A 15,488-nucleotide genomic window follows, 5' to 3' on the forward strand; every position below is an offset into this window, starting at 1 on the left:
TGCACTAGCTTTGTAGCCCATCCCTGAGATGAACCCCCATGACAGTTGTGGCTCATAGCACAAATCCACACCCTACAATGGAAGTGTGTTCTCCCTTGCTCCATATCTTTGCCTGCATGAGTTGTCACTTGTGGTTTTGATCTTAGCCATTGTGATAGGTGTAAGATAGACTCTCATAGTCATTTTGATTTGCATTTTCCTGAGAACTAAGGATGTTGAACTTATCTTTAAGTGTTCTGTTATTGGTTTTGTTTGTTTTTCTATTTGAGATTCCTCTGTTGAGAATTCTCTGTTTAGACCTGTACCTTTTTTTTACTGGATATTTTTTATTTACATCTCAAATCTTATTCCCTTTCCTGGTTTCCTGTCCTTAAGTCTCCATCCCATCCCCATTCCCCTCCATCTATAAGGGTGTTCCCCCTTCACAACTACCCTGCTTCCAACCTACCTGCCAGTTCTGACATTCCCCTACACTCCTGGGGGTCCAGCTTTGGCAGGAACAAGGGCTTTTCCTTCCATTGGTGCCCAACAAGGCCATCCTCTGCTACATATTTAGCTGGAGCCATGGGTGTGTCCATGTATATTCTTTGGGTAGTGGTTTAGTCTCTGGGAGCTCTGCTTGGTTGGTATTATTGTTCTTATGAGGTTGAAAGTCCCTTCACCTCCTTCAATCCTTTCTCTAACTCCTCCAATGTGGACCCTGGTCTCAGTTCAATGTTTTCCTGCTAGCATTGGCCTCTGTATTTGTCACTCTCTGGCTGAGCATCTCAGAAGATGGCTATATTAGGCTCCTGTCAGTATGCACTTCTTGGCTTCATCAATCTTCTCTAGTTTTGGTGGCTGTACATATATGGACTGTGTAACAATGTGGAGCAGGATCTGAATGGCCGTTCCTTCAATCTCTGCTCCAAACTTTGCCTCCATATCCCCTCCTATGAATATTTTTGTTCCCCCTTTTAAAGAAGGACTGAAGCATCCATACTTGGTCATCCTTCTTCTTGAGATTAATGTGGTCTGTGGATTGTATCTTACGTAATACGAGCTTTTGGGCTAATATTCACTTATCAGTGAGTATATACCATGTGTGCTTTTTTTGTGCTTGGGTTACCTCACTCAGGGTGATATTTTCTAGTTCAATCCATTTGCCTATGAGTTTCATTAATGCATTGTTTTTAATGGCTGAGTAGTTCTCCATTATGTAAATGTACCACTTTTCTGTATCCATTCCTCTGTTGAAGGGCATCTGGGTTGTTTGCAGCTTCTGGCTATTATAAATAAGGCTGCTATGAACATAGTGGAGCATGTGTCCTTATTATATGTTGGAACATCTTTTGGGTATAAACCCAGGAGAGGTATAGCTGGGTCCTCAGGTAGTGCAATGTCCAGTTTTCTGCGGAACCTACAGACTGATTTCCAGAATGGTTGTACTAGTCTGCAATCCCACTAACAATGGAGGAGTGTTCTTCTTTCTCCGCATCCTCGCCAGCATTTGCTGTCACCTGAGTTTTTGATCTTAGCCATTCTCACTGGTGTGAGGTGAAATCTCAGGATTGTTTTGATTTGCATTTCCCTGATGACTAAGGATGTTGAACATTTCTTAGGTGCCTCTCAGCCATTCAATATTACTCAGGTGTGAATTCTTTGTTTAGGTCTGTACCCCATTTTTAGTAGAGTTATTTGGCTCTCTGGAGACTAACTTCTTGGTCTGAAGTTCTCTTTCTTTGCTGGGTCTTTGTTTTTTGGTGTAAGCCTAATTGAGGCTTCATAGAAGGAATTGAGTAGTAGTCCTTCTGATTCTCTGATAAAATTCTTCACTAAAGCTATCTGATCCTGAGCTTCTTTTGGTTGGGAGACTTTTATTAACTGCTATTTATTTAGGTGTTATGGAACTGCTTAGATGGTTTATCTGATCTTGATTTAACTTTGACACCTGGTATCTGTCTAGAAAATCGTACATTTCATCCAGATTTTCTAGTTTTATTGAGTACTGGCTTTTGTGATAGGATTGATGATTTTTTGAATTTCATCAAATTCTGTTGTTATATCTACCTAACACCCTATAGAAAGCAAGAAAGCAATCTCAGTGCAATGAAACCAAAAGAAGAGAACCACACAAACATAATTCCACCTCTAACAACAAAAATAAGAGGAAACAACAATCACTATTCCTTAATATCTCTTAACATCAACAGAGTCAATTCCATAGTAAAGGAAAAAAACATAGACTAACAGACTGGATATGCAAAGAGAACCCAGCATTTTGCTGCATACAGGAAACACACCACAGTGACAAATACAGACACTACCTCAGAGTAAAAGGCTGGAAAATAATTTTCCAAGCAAATTGTCCCAAGAAACCACCTGGAGTAGCCATTCTAAAATGAACTTTCAACCAAAAGTTATCAAAAAAGATAAGGAAGGACACTTCATATTCAGCAAAGGAAAAATCCACAAAGATAAACGAACTCTCAATCCTAAATATCTGGGTTCCAAATGCAAGGTACCTACATTCATAAAAGAAAATTTATTAAAGCTCAAATCATACATTGTACCTCACACAATAATGCTAGAAGATTTCAACACCCCACTCTCATCAATGGACAGATCATAGAAACAAAAATTAAACAGAGACATAGACAGACTAACAGAAGTTATGAACCAAATGGACTTAACAGATCTTTATAGAACATTTCATCCTAAAACAAAAGGTACACCTTCTTCTCAGCACTTCATGGTACCTTCTCCAAAACTGACCTTCTAATTGGTCACGAAACAGGCCTCAGAGGATACAAGCAGATTGAAATAATCCCATGCGTCCTGTCAGGTCACAGCGGACTAAGGCTGCTCTTCAATAACAACAAAAAGCAAAGAAAGCTCACATACAAAATAAATCTGAACAACAATGATAACCTGGTCAAGTAAGAAATGAAGAAATTAAAGACTTTTTAGAATGTAATGAAAATGAAGGCACAGCATCCCCAAACTTACGTGACACAATGAAAGCAGTACTAAGATGACAACTCATAGCTCTGAGTGCTTCCAAAAGAAACTGAGAGCACGTACATTAGCAGCTTGACAGCACACCTAACAGCTCTAGAACAAAAAGAGCAAATACACCCAAGAGGAGTAGAAGGCAGGAATTAATCAAACTCAGGGCTGAAATCAATGAAGTAAAACAAAAAGAACTATACAAAGAATCAACAAAACCAGGTTTTTTGAGAAAATCAAGATAGATAAACCCTTAGCCAGACTAACCGGAGGGCAGAGAGAGTGTGTCCAAATCAACAAAATCAGATCTGTACCTTTTTAAAAGTTGGATTATTTGGTTTGTTGGTATCTGGTTTCTTGAGTTCTTTATATATTTTGGAAATTAGCCCTCTGTCAGATGAAGGGCTGGTGAAGATTTTTCCCCATTCTATAGGCTGCCATTTAGCTACTGGCAGTGTCTTTTGCCTTTCAGATTCACAAGGTCCCATTTATTAATTGTTGATATTAGTGCTCCACTATTGGTGTTCTGTTCAACAAGTTGTCTTCTGTGCCAATACATTTGGGACTATTCTTCACTGTCTCCTCTATTGCTTTTAGTGTATCTGGTCTTATGTTGAGATCTGTGACCCCATTTGTACTGATGTTTTACATGCAGACATCTAGTTAGATCAACACCATTTGTTCATAGCTTTCTTTTGCTAGTGTATAATTTTGGTTTGTTTGTCAAAAATCGAGTGTTCCTATGTGTATAGATATAAGTTTAGGTCTTCTTTTTGATTCTATTGATGCACCTGTATTTTTATGACAAATTCCATGTGGTTTTTATTACAATTTCTCCATAGTACAACTTGAAATCTGGGATGGTGATGCCTCGAAGTTTTTTTATTATACAGAATTTTTTGTTTGATTTTAGCCTGCCTGGGTTTTTTGCTTTTCCATATGAAATTGAGTATTGTTCTTTCAAGGTATATAAAGAATTGTGTTGGAATTTTGATGATGATTACATTGAATCCGTAGATTGCTTCGGCTATGATGACTATTTTTATCATGTTAATCCTATAGATCTATGAGCATAGGATATCTTTCCATTTTCTGCTATCTTTTCCATGTTTTTCTTCAAAGACTTGCATGTTTTTGTCATACAAGTCTGTCACTTGCTTGGTTAGAGTTAAACCAAGATATTTTATATTTGTTGTGGCTGTTTTGAAGGAGGTTGATTCCCTGATATCTTTATCAGGCTATTCATCATTTATGTATAGGACAACTACTGAGTTCTTGAGTTAATCTTGTGTCCAGCCACTTTGTTCAAGGTATCCATCAGCTGTAAGAATGCCCTAATAGAGTTTTGGGGGTTGCTTATGTATACTATCATATCTTCTGCCAATAGTGATACTTTGATTTCTTCCTTTTGAATTTGTATCTCTTTATCTCCTTTAGTTGTTTAATTGCTGTAACTAGAACTTCAAGTACTATATTGACTAGATATGGAGAGAGTGGGCAGTCTTATCCTGTCTCTGATTCTAGTGAAATTGTTCTAAGTTTCTTTGCATTTAAATTGATGTTGGCTTCCTGAATATTGCCTTTATTGTGTTTAAGCATTGGCCTTGTATTCCTGAACTCCCAAGATTTTAACATGAAGGGTATTTAGTTTTTCTCCAAGATGTTTCCATGTTTTTATTTTTTTCAGTTCGTATATGTGGTGGATTATGTTAGTGGAATTTTATATATAGGGAAGATATGAAACTTGAATGTGGCCTTGACATATGGAGTAATGAGATGGACATGGCATTAAGATACTAAATGTTAAGGTATGCTCCTTACCATTATGTACCAGGCCATAACAATTTCACTGGACCCTCTTACACAAGAATTCTGCTCTTAGAATGTATTTTGGAAATTGTTGAGTATATTTGCTTTTCTTAACACTGACAAAAGTAGCATTTAATAGCTTAGGGTATTGGAGACTAGATGCATCCTATAATTATACTGTATCATGTACTACATTCAAGCAGGTGCAACCTGGTTATAATTATCTGACTCTAGAACATAGATAATTTCCGTATTAAAATGATTTTCCATAACATTAATGTTCCTTATTAAAGCTACCAACTTAAAAAAGGACACGATTATATCTTTTCCAGAATGTTATCATGAGTTATTTACTGCTTCAGAGACTCAGTGGACCTATTGCAACTACAATCCTCATATTTGAGGTATCATAGCCCCAGCATCACCAGTGAGCAGGATGCCATGTTCATCATGATTTTGTATATTGTTAGCCTCTGCCTATTGCATTTTAGCTATTTAAATATGCATGTATCTATTGTTTCATTTTAAATGACAGTTTTCTTCACAGTATGATTAAGTCATAACATATGGTTTTCAGACTATTGATAATGTCTTTACCTTTTGCACTATGCATTAAACCCAGAGCCTTGCATATACTAGACAAACCCTCTACAATTAAGCTTTATCTATAACCATTTTTCACTTTTTAATTTTGAGACAACACTTCACTAAGTTGCTCAGACTATCCTTGACCTTGTAATCGTCCATCCTCAGCCACCCACGTAGTTGACATTATAGTCCTGCACCACTGGACCAGGCTGCTTTCAACCTTATTATATCTTTTACCAATCACTTTCCTTTCAGGATTAAAAAGGAATGCAATAAATGCTTGTAATACAAATGATACGTTTAGTCTGGTACAGTTTTAGACTACTTCCCAAGTTCTTCGTGGTTTTCATTTTCTGTAGGTATATGCTGAAGGTTGTATTTTCAGAGGAAGGTGAGAATACTCAAAAGTAGAAATGACTGGTAAGAAAAACCAAGATATGAGTGGCCCCATACAAGTCAGGATAGCTCATAAGCTTCCTTAGGGCCTTTACTCTCCACACTTCAGTTTAATTGAAGACTCCTGTTGATACTGCCAGGGTTGGCAGAGAATTGCCTCATGGCTAATGGGACTTCTCTGATTACTTTCCTCGGAGACAGAGAACAGTGATGCCTCCCTGCCTGACAGCTTGCTTGTTCTGGAGAATTCCTAGAACACCTTAGTTTCTGCTCTTATATTTTTGTTTGGCCTCTGTCACTGGCATTTTGTTCTACTATCTTGTAAAGCTCCCTGACTTCTATAGAAGTAGTTTATTACACATTTTTTTCACTTTTGTTTACCCCCGCCCCTGGATTGATATAATGGTTTTTACAGAAAAGCAAACAGATGCCTTATGGGAACAGAATATAGCTTCACAATAAACCTGTTTACTTCTCTCAGTTGAAGGGTATAGCTTTCCCCTCACTTAATAGCACGTATTTTTTTTCTTCCTACTAATTACAAACATCCCATGAAGAGTGATTTAGCATGCAGGAATGTATGGGTAAGCAAATACAAAACAAACATAATGCCAAGAATATGAGACATTATGACAAAGTTGAAATTTAAAATCAATATATCAAATCTGTCACTTTCTTTTTGGGAATACAGAGAAAATTAATAAAAACTTGTAATATAACTGAGTGTCTCTCTTGGTTTTATTTTTAATTCTCTTCCTGGTCTCCACCAGTTCAAGGTGCCTCTTCTCAGAGCATCTCTTGATATTACTTTTATTTAAAAAATGTGCCTGTGTGTATCCAGGAAAATGGAGAACAAACTGGAAAGTGTGTGGTGCCACTTAACATGTCAAAGGCATAGATAAGAGATAAAATATCTGATATCAGAAAGGTGTTTGGAATCTAAAATAGGAATATTTTGTCATAGCTCTGCCATCACTACCTTATTATGGAAGTGTTGTGGTGATAAAGTAGTATAGGAATGTCTTAAGAGATAAGAGACAGTCTGAAAAAATTCAGTGTTCTCTGAGAATTAGGAAACGGCAAACAACACAGAGAGAGGGAAGAATGATTAAGTGTGAGGCTAGCTCATGAATATGCTTTTTTCATTGGGGGAAAAGTCCATTATTAAACAAAAAAAGTTGAATAACACTAAATCCACCCTAGAGATGAAGTTCCTGTTGCAAATATTATTGGAATTAATGTTTAACTATTTTACCAAGGCGGATTGCATCAGAATGGCAGTTTTCCTTCATTTGGAGTCCTTTATTGAGACTGTGGTAGACAGTAGACTTAGAAAACACTAAGGCCTAATTGTCAAGTCTTTGAGGTTAGTCTTGATTTATATCATGGTTTCATTCTTGTAGTCAGTAATCATTATTTGGTGATCATCCATTGCTTTAGGCATTGAGGTTACCAGGCTGTGCAAGGCAGATGATGTCCTTAACGAACCAGAATTTGTGTTCTAGTGGGCAAAGATGATGTCTGATGCTGAAAAGGTAACAAAGGAAGTAACTAGGGACCACCTCAAGGTGAGTTCTTTGGAGTGACCTAACAACCATCAAACCGAGACCTGGCTTATATGAAGAAGCAAGAAATAAATAAAAACCATCTGATGAAGAACATTCCAAAAAATGACATTGTTCCTGTGGCAAATCAAGTCATTAAAATTTTTATTTTGAAAAAATTCTTTGACAGAATATTATTTTTTAAAATGAAAGCAAATTTGCATACTTAACAAGACAGGCTTACTTGTTTTTATATAAAGGATTCTTGGCTGAATATTTGATAATGCAGGGCATACATATACATCTTCAATATTTTTCAGAGTTGATCAATATTTTGGTTTTGTAAATGTCAATGCTGAGAACACTGCACTGTGTAAATGTGTTGTGCAAATAAATGGCAGGCACATATTTAGGACAAATTTAGAAATAGTTGGAGATTGTTCCTCAATACCAAGTCAAAATTCATTGAAATATTATTTATAAACCTTAGGTCAACAAGTTAAACAAAGTAATTTAAAAATCAAGGTTCTAACACGATAAAATCCAAAGGCACTAATCTGACACATGTTGAAGAATGACATCAGGGAACCATTGGGAGTCTTTGTTTTCTGTAATTAAGTCATTATACGTCTATAAAAGCAGGAACCTTTCCATGTCCTATAGAAACACTGCAGTTCACAATGTACAATAGTCTTAGGTCTGAACAGAGGTGTCTCAAGCAGTGTTCGTTAACACTGTGTAGTGTTAACATGCAACATGGCAACATGCACAGAGCACAATGTCCATGCTATGTGTTCAGATCCAAGGCTGCAGTGAACCCACTGAGACAGCACAGTTGTGTGTGGTCAGAAACACCTTAAACTGATTACATGCTTGATTTTGAATTAGATTTTTCATGGTTGCATGTTCAGAAACATTGTACTGTTGCAAAAGCTTTTATGAAAATGCATATTCTCAGTCACATGTCCCCAGAAAATGTCACAGAAGCTGTGATTCTGTTGGCAGGAAAGTTCGAGAACATGGATGAAGGAACCAGGGAAAACTGTTTTATAGCATCCCCTTCTGCAGTGACTAATCTAGTCCCTTGGAACCTACCGTACTCCACATGCTGAGATTTTTGAAATAGAATGAGTGTCTTCCCATGTGATTAAAGCTGAATGAGCTAGGAAGAGACTGAGATGAGTTTTCGCAGCATGATCACATATCAGGCCATTTGAAGGACTCTTGAACGTCAATTAGTCATCATTGCTATCTCACTGACAATGTCATCAAGCAGTGTAGAGAGGGGAATGGCGTTAAGGAGGTCCCAAAATAATGTGCACGCGATGCCACCTGAGCACTCTGAATCTGACTCATGAGGTACAGGAGTATCATTAGAAGTCCAAATGGTGGGCTGAAAATAGATCCTGAAAAGATGAGAAAAGAGCGGATGATCACTATTTTCATCTTCCTCTATATTTCTAGCATGTTCCCCTAGGTAGGAAACAACAAGTACTGCTTTGTCAATAAGTACAAATCCATAATCTCTGGACACCTTCGACCCCAGCCCCAGTAACACGCATTCTCCTGTATTCTGCAACTGAAGTTTCTACTAATGAAGTAATGTCTATATCACCATTTCTGAACCAGCAACCAAGCTGGCTACTTGATGAAGTAGACTTTACCTAAACGTCTTTCTTTCAAATAATGATGTCATTGTATGAAATCAGCCCATTACTTGGTTAAGAAGAATGTGACCAAAGGTTAGGCTCCCTGGGGTAATGATTTCCCTGGTTCACATGCTCTTCTAACATTTTCTCTTTTTATTTAATAGGGACAGAAGTCCTACAGACAGCCATGTGGGGGCCAAGACTGCAGTGGAGGCTGTGCATGCTCTCCTGAGAAAGGAGCAAGAGTAAGTTGCTTGTTGCATTGTTGAAAGACAAATAGTCACAAGGAGGTATTATTTATTTTATCTGTTTCCTTTAAAATTAAATGGTGTAAAACTTGCTCTTCTGACCTCATGACAAAAGCAAAGTGCTGAGAGCAAGCTGGAAAGCACTTTGCTCGCTGCTAACAAGCAGAAAGAGAGTGGTCAAATTTCCGAGGGACTGTGAAGAGGTTTCCATCACTGACTTTATGCCAAGGCACCCCCACAGTGTCATTGGAATGTCTCCAAAAGCTAGTTAGATTGTGCAGAACCAGATTATGATAATGTTTGTGGATACGTGGAGAATTTCCTAGCTCATTTATATCCACTTAGTTTCTCCCTGCCACTCTAGTGAGTAGGTGATTTGGTTTTTATCTACAGATTGGGATGCAACTTGTCCCAAATCACTTGCTAACTGAGAATAGAAGTGAGAGTACAAGGAAGCTCTAAAGTCCAGAAATACAGGCCACTGTAAAATGGTTTGCAGATACTCTATTAAAATAAGAGCTATGCTTTAAAATACATTTTACAAATCTATACAAACTGCCATGTGAATGAAATAAACACAGCATTTTTCTCTCAGTCCCTATGTACACGATGTGATTTCTCCCAAATTACCCCCTGTCTTTAGTATAATATAGAAAATGTATTCAAGTACGTTCATTCAACTAAAATTATAGATATTCCTCAGAACTTCTGGCTCTTGTGTAAAATTCAGATCACCAAACTTCTAGGAGTATGTTATGTTTGCATTATCATCAGATTCAAATAAGCCGAAGAGCTTATACTGTTAGAGGAAGGTATGGCACAGGGAGGTCAACCAACCCTTCAAAAGCACCGTCAAACAGGGAGCATGGTGACCGTTCCACCTTCTCTTCCATTATCTTCCATTTGCAGTAAAGTGAAATGTCAAACTCTGCCAGAATCTGAAGGAAAAGAATAAAAAGCCATCTCGTCATCTGAAAGGATTGTGCCCATTATACATTAAGGACATGAACTTAGAGAATCGTAAGCTATCAGAAAAGGAATGCATTTTAGGGAGCTCTTCATCTTACCCACTGATTGTACAGAGGAAACAGAGTTAGAGGGACAATGACTTCCTGGGGGTCACACATAAATTGATGGTAGATCCCTTTTGATGTCTTACCTGTTCTCTTCACTCAATTGAAGGCTCTTCCTGCCTTCTAGTGAATCTATCTATGTTCACTGTAGCCACCAAAGGCCAATGCATTCTTTTAAAAGAATTTTTATTACATTGATTTTTTTGTTGGAGGGCACTTCATGCATGTGGAGGTCAGAGAATAACAACTGGGAGTGAGTTCTCTCTTTATACCATTTGGGTCATAGGGATGGAACTCTGGATGTCAGCCTTGGCAGAAAGCACCTGCAGCCACTGAATCATTGACTGGCCCAATTGACTTTTCATCAATGTGATAAAAGGAAAAACAAAGCAAAGGCATGCCTGATGATTTCTTAGTACCACTGTTTTTGTGACTTTCTTCTGTCTATAATAAATACTGTATACATGTCTATACAGTCACGCTCCAGTTTTTAAATTCTATTTCCCAAACTGAATTAAAAAGTGTGTGTGGGGGGGTTGTTTATTTTCAGTTTTGTTTTTGGTCTGGTTTGATTGATTGGATTTTTTGTTGTTTTTTTTTTTGTTTGTTCTCTCTCTCTCTCTCTCTCTCTCTCTCTGTGTGTGTGTGTGTGTGTGTGTGTGTGTGTGATAATTACGGAGGTTTCTTCTATCTCTAGTTGAACATATGTACCTTTTGCTGGTGATTTTACTTTGTTCTTTATTTTTCTCACTCCATAGATGAAATGCTTTCTTGGCAATACTTAAACTGATTTCCTTGTGCTGATAACTATATAAATACTAAAGATAAGAATTATTACATATACATTTTAACTTTCAAAACTACTGTGAAAACTACCCCCCACAAAGTATCTTCAAATCTTCCCTATTCACTATGTATATGAGTGTGACACGGTTTTGCTAAGTGCTTGACAGTTTTACTAATAGGAGTGAAAATTATCCCCATTCACTGACAATCTATGAATCTCAGCACATGGCCACATATTAACTAAAAGTTTGTCAGTCTTCTGTGAATTTCCTGCACATATCTCCTCTGACATTTTTATGTCTCTTTTTATTGGATTTTTAAAAATTTATTTACATTTCTAATGTTATCCTCTTTCTTGGTTTCCCGTCGACAAACCCCCTATAATATCCCCCTCCCTATATTCTGAGGATATTTCCCCACACATCCACCCAGGGCTTCCTGACTCTATGCCCTATACTGAGGCATCCAGCCTTGGCAGGAACAAGGGCTTCTCCTCCCATTGGTGCCCCACAAAGCCATCCTCTGTTATATATGCAGCTGGAGCCATGGGTCTGTCCATGTGAACTCTTTGGATGGTGGTTTAGTTCATAGGAGCTTGGGTTGGTATTGTTGTTCTTACGGGGTTGCTGACCCCTTAAACTCCTTTAATCCTTTCTCTAACTCCTGTGAAGGAGACCCTGTTCTCACTTCAATAGTTGATTGCTAGAGTCTATCTCTGTATTTGTCATGCTCTGGCATAGCCCCTCAGGAGACAGCTATATCAGGTTCCTGTCAGCATGCACTTCTTGTCATCAGCAATAATGTGTGGGTTTGGGGGCTATATGGATATGAGCTAGATCTCCAGATGAGGCAAGCTCTGAATGGCCATTCCTTCAGTCTCTGATCCAAACTTTATCTCTACATCCCCTCCTATGAATAATTTTGGTCATCATTTTAATAAGGACTGAAGCATCAAACTTTAGTCATCCTAGTTTTTGAGCTTCATGTGCTCTGTGGATTGTGTCTTGGGTAATTCAAGCTTTTGGGATAATATCCACTTATCAGTGAGCGCATACCATGTGTGTTTCTGTGTGTGTGTGTGTGTGTGTGTGTGTGTGTGTGTGTGTGTGTGACAGAGAGAGAGATATGAGAGAGAGAGAGAGAGAGAGAGAGAGAGAGAGAGAGAGAGAGAGAGAGAGAGATTGGGCTACCTCACTCAGTATGATATTTTCTAGTTCATTCCATTTACCTATGAATTTCATGAAGTCATTGTTTTTGATAGCTGAGTAGTACGCCACTGTGAAGATGTTCCACATTTTCTGCATCCATTCCTCTATTGAGGGACATCTGTGTTCTTTCCACCTTCTGGCTATTATAAATAAAGCTGCTATGAACATAGTGGAGCATGTGTACTTCTATATTGGAGCATCTTTTGGGTACATGCCCAGGAGAGGTATAGCTGGGTTCTCGGGTAGTTCAATGTCCAATTTTCTGAGGAGCCTCCAGACTGATTTCCAGAGTGGTTGTACATGTTTGAAATTCCACCAACAATGGAGGAGTGTTCCTCTTTCTCCACATTCTCACCAGCATCTGTTGTCACCTGAGTTTTTAATCTTAGCCATTCTGACTGTTGTGAGGTAGAATCTCAGGGTTGTTTTGATTTGCATTTCCCTAATGATTAATGGTGTTGAACATTTCTTTAGGTACTTTTCAGCCATTGGATACTCCTCAGCTGAAAATGTTTTGTTTAGCTATGTACCCCATTTTTAATAGGATTATTTGGTTCTCTAGAGTCTAACTTTTTAAGTTCTTTTGTATATTTTGGATATAAGCCCTCTATCTGTTGTAGGATTGGTAAAGATCTTTTCCCAATCTGTTGGTTGCCATTTTGTCCTAACCACAGTGTCCTTTGCCTTACAGAAGCTTTGCAGTTTCATGAGATCCCATTTGTCCATTCTTGATCTTAGAGCATAAGCCATTGGTGTTTTGTTAAGGAAATTTTCTCCAGTGCCCATATGTTTGAGACTCTTCCCCAGTTTTTCTCCTATTAGTTTGAGTATATCTGGTTTGATGTGGAGGTCCTTGATCCACTTGGACTTAAGCTTTGTACAGGGCAATAAGAATGGATTGATTTGCATTCTTCTACGTGCTGACCTCCAGTTGAACCAGCACCATTTGTGAAACATGCTATCTTTCTTCCATTGGATAGTTTTAGCTCCTTTGTCAAAGATCAAGTGACCATAGGTATGTGGGTTTATTTCTGGGTCTTCAATTCTATTCCACTGTTCTACCTGCCTGTCTCCTTACCAATGCCATACAGTTTCTATCACTATTGTTCTGTAATACAGCTTGAGGTCAGGGATGGTGATTCCCCCAGAAGGTCTTTTATTGTTGAGGATAGTTTTCATTATCCTGGGTTTTTCCTTATTCCAAATGAATTTGCAAACTGCTCTTTCTGTCTCTATGAAGAATTGAGTTGGAATTTTGATGGGGATTGCATTGAATCTGTAGATTGCTTTTGAAAAAATTGACATTTTTACTCTATAAATACTGCAATCCATGATCATGGGAGATCTTTCCATTTTCTTAGATCTTCTTCAATGTCTTTCTTCAGAGATTTGAAGTTCTTGTCATATAGATCTTTCACTTGCGTGGTTAGAGTCACAAGAATATATTTTATGTTATTTAGGACTATTATGAAGGGTTTCATATCCCTAATTTCTTTCTCAGCCTGTTTATCCTTTGAGTAGAGGAAGTTGACTGATAGGTTTGGGTTAATTTTATATCCAGCTACATTGCTGAAGTTGTTTATTGGGTTTAGTAGTTCTCTGGTGGAACTTTTGGGGTCTCTTAAGTATACTAACATATCATCTGCAAATAGTGAAGTTTGGATTTCTTCCTTTCCAATTTGTGTCACTTTGACCTCTTTTTGTTGTCTGGTTGCTCTGGCTAGGACTTCAAGTACTATGTTGAATAGGTAGGGAGAGAATGGGCAGTCTTATCTAGTCCCTGATTTAAGTGATATTGCTTCAAATTTCTCTCCATTTAGTTTGATGTTGGCTACTGGTTTGCTGTATATTGTTTTTACTGTGTTTAGGTATGGGCCTTGAATTCATGACCTTTTCAAGACTTTTAACTTGAAGGGGTGTTGAAGTTTGTCAAATGCTTTCTCAGCTTCTAATGAGGTGGTCATGTGGATTTTTTCTTGGAGATTGTTCTTGGGATTGGTTTGTGAAAATATTATTGAGTATTTTTGCCTCAATATTCATAAGGGAAATTGGTCTGAAGTTCTCTTTCTTTGTTGGGTCTTTGTGTGCTTTAGGTATAAGTGTATTATGGCTTCATAGAAGAAATTGGATAGTGCTCCTTCTGTTTCTATTTTGTGGAATAGTTTGGACAGTATTAGTATTAGGTCTCTTTGAAAGTTTGTTAGAATTCTACACTAAACCCACCTGGTGCTGGGCTCTTTTTGGTTGGGAGATATTTATTGACTGATTTTATTTCTTTAGGAGTTATGGGACTATTTAGATGGTTTATCTGATCCTGATTTAACTTTTGTACCTGGTATACGTCTAGAAAAGTGTCCGTTCCCTCCAGATTTTCCAGCTTTGTTGAGTATAGGCTTTTATAGTAGAATCTGATAATTTTTTGAATTTCCTCAGTTTCTGTTGTTTTCTCTCCCTTTTTATTTCTGATTTTGTTAATTTGGATACTCTGTGTGTGTGTGTGTGTGTGTGTGTGTGTGTGTGTGTGTGTGTGTGTGTGCCCTCTGGTTAGTCGGGCTAAGGGTATATCTATCTTGTTGATTTTCTCAAAGAACCAGCTCCTGGATTTGTTGATTCCTTGTATAGTTGTTTTATTTCTACTTGGTTGATTTCAGCACTGAGTTTATTTACTGTCATGTGCTCCTCTTGGGTGTATTTGCTTCTTTTTGTTCAAGAACTTTTAGGTGTGTTGTCAGGTTGCTAGGGTATGCTCTCTCCAGTTTCTTTTTGGAGGCACTCAGAGCTTTGAGTTTTCCTCTTAGCACTGCTTTCATTGTGTCCCATAAAGTTGGGTATGTTGTGCCTTTATTTCTTCCTTGACCAGGGTATCATTGAGTAAAGCATTGTTCAGCTTCCATGTGTATGTGGGCTTTCTGACATTGTTGTTGTTATTGAAGACCAGTCTTAGTCAGTGTTGATCTGATACGATGCATGGAATCAATTCAATATTCTTGTATCTGTTGAGGCATGTTTTATGACTGATTATATCAGTCAATTTTGGAGAAGATACCATGAGGTACTGAGAGGAAGGTATATTCTTTTGTTTTAGGATGAAATGTTCTATAGATATCTGTTAAATCCATTTGGTTCATAATTTCTGTTAGTTTCTCTGTTTTTCTGTTTAGTTTTGTTTGCATGATCTATTGATGAGAGTGGGGTGTTG

The sequence above is a fragment of the Rattus rattus genome, chromosome X, assembly GCF_011064425.1.
Source record: "Rattus rattus isolate New Zealand chromosome X, Rrattus_CSIRO_v1, whole genome shotgun sequence".
Taxonomy (NCBI): Eukaryota; Metazoa; Chordata; class Mammalia; order Rodentia; family Muridae; genus Rattus; species Rattus rattus.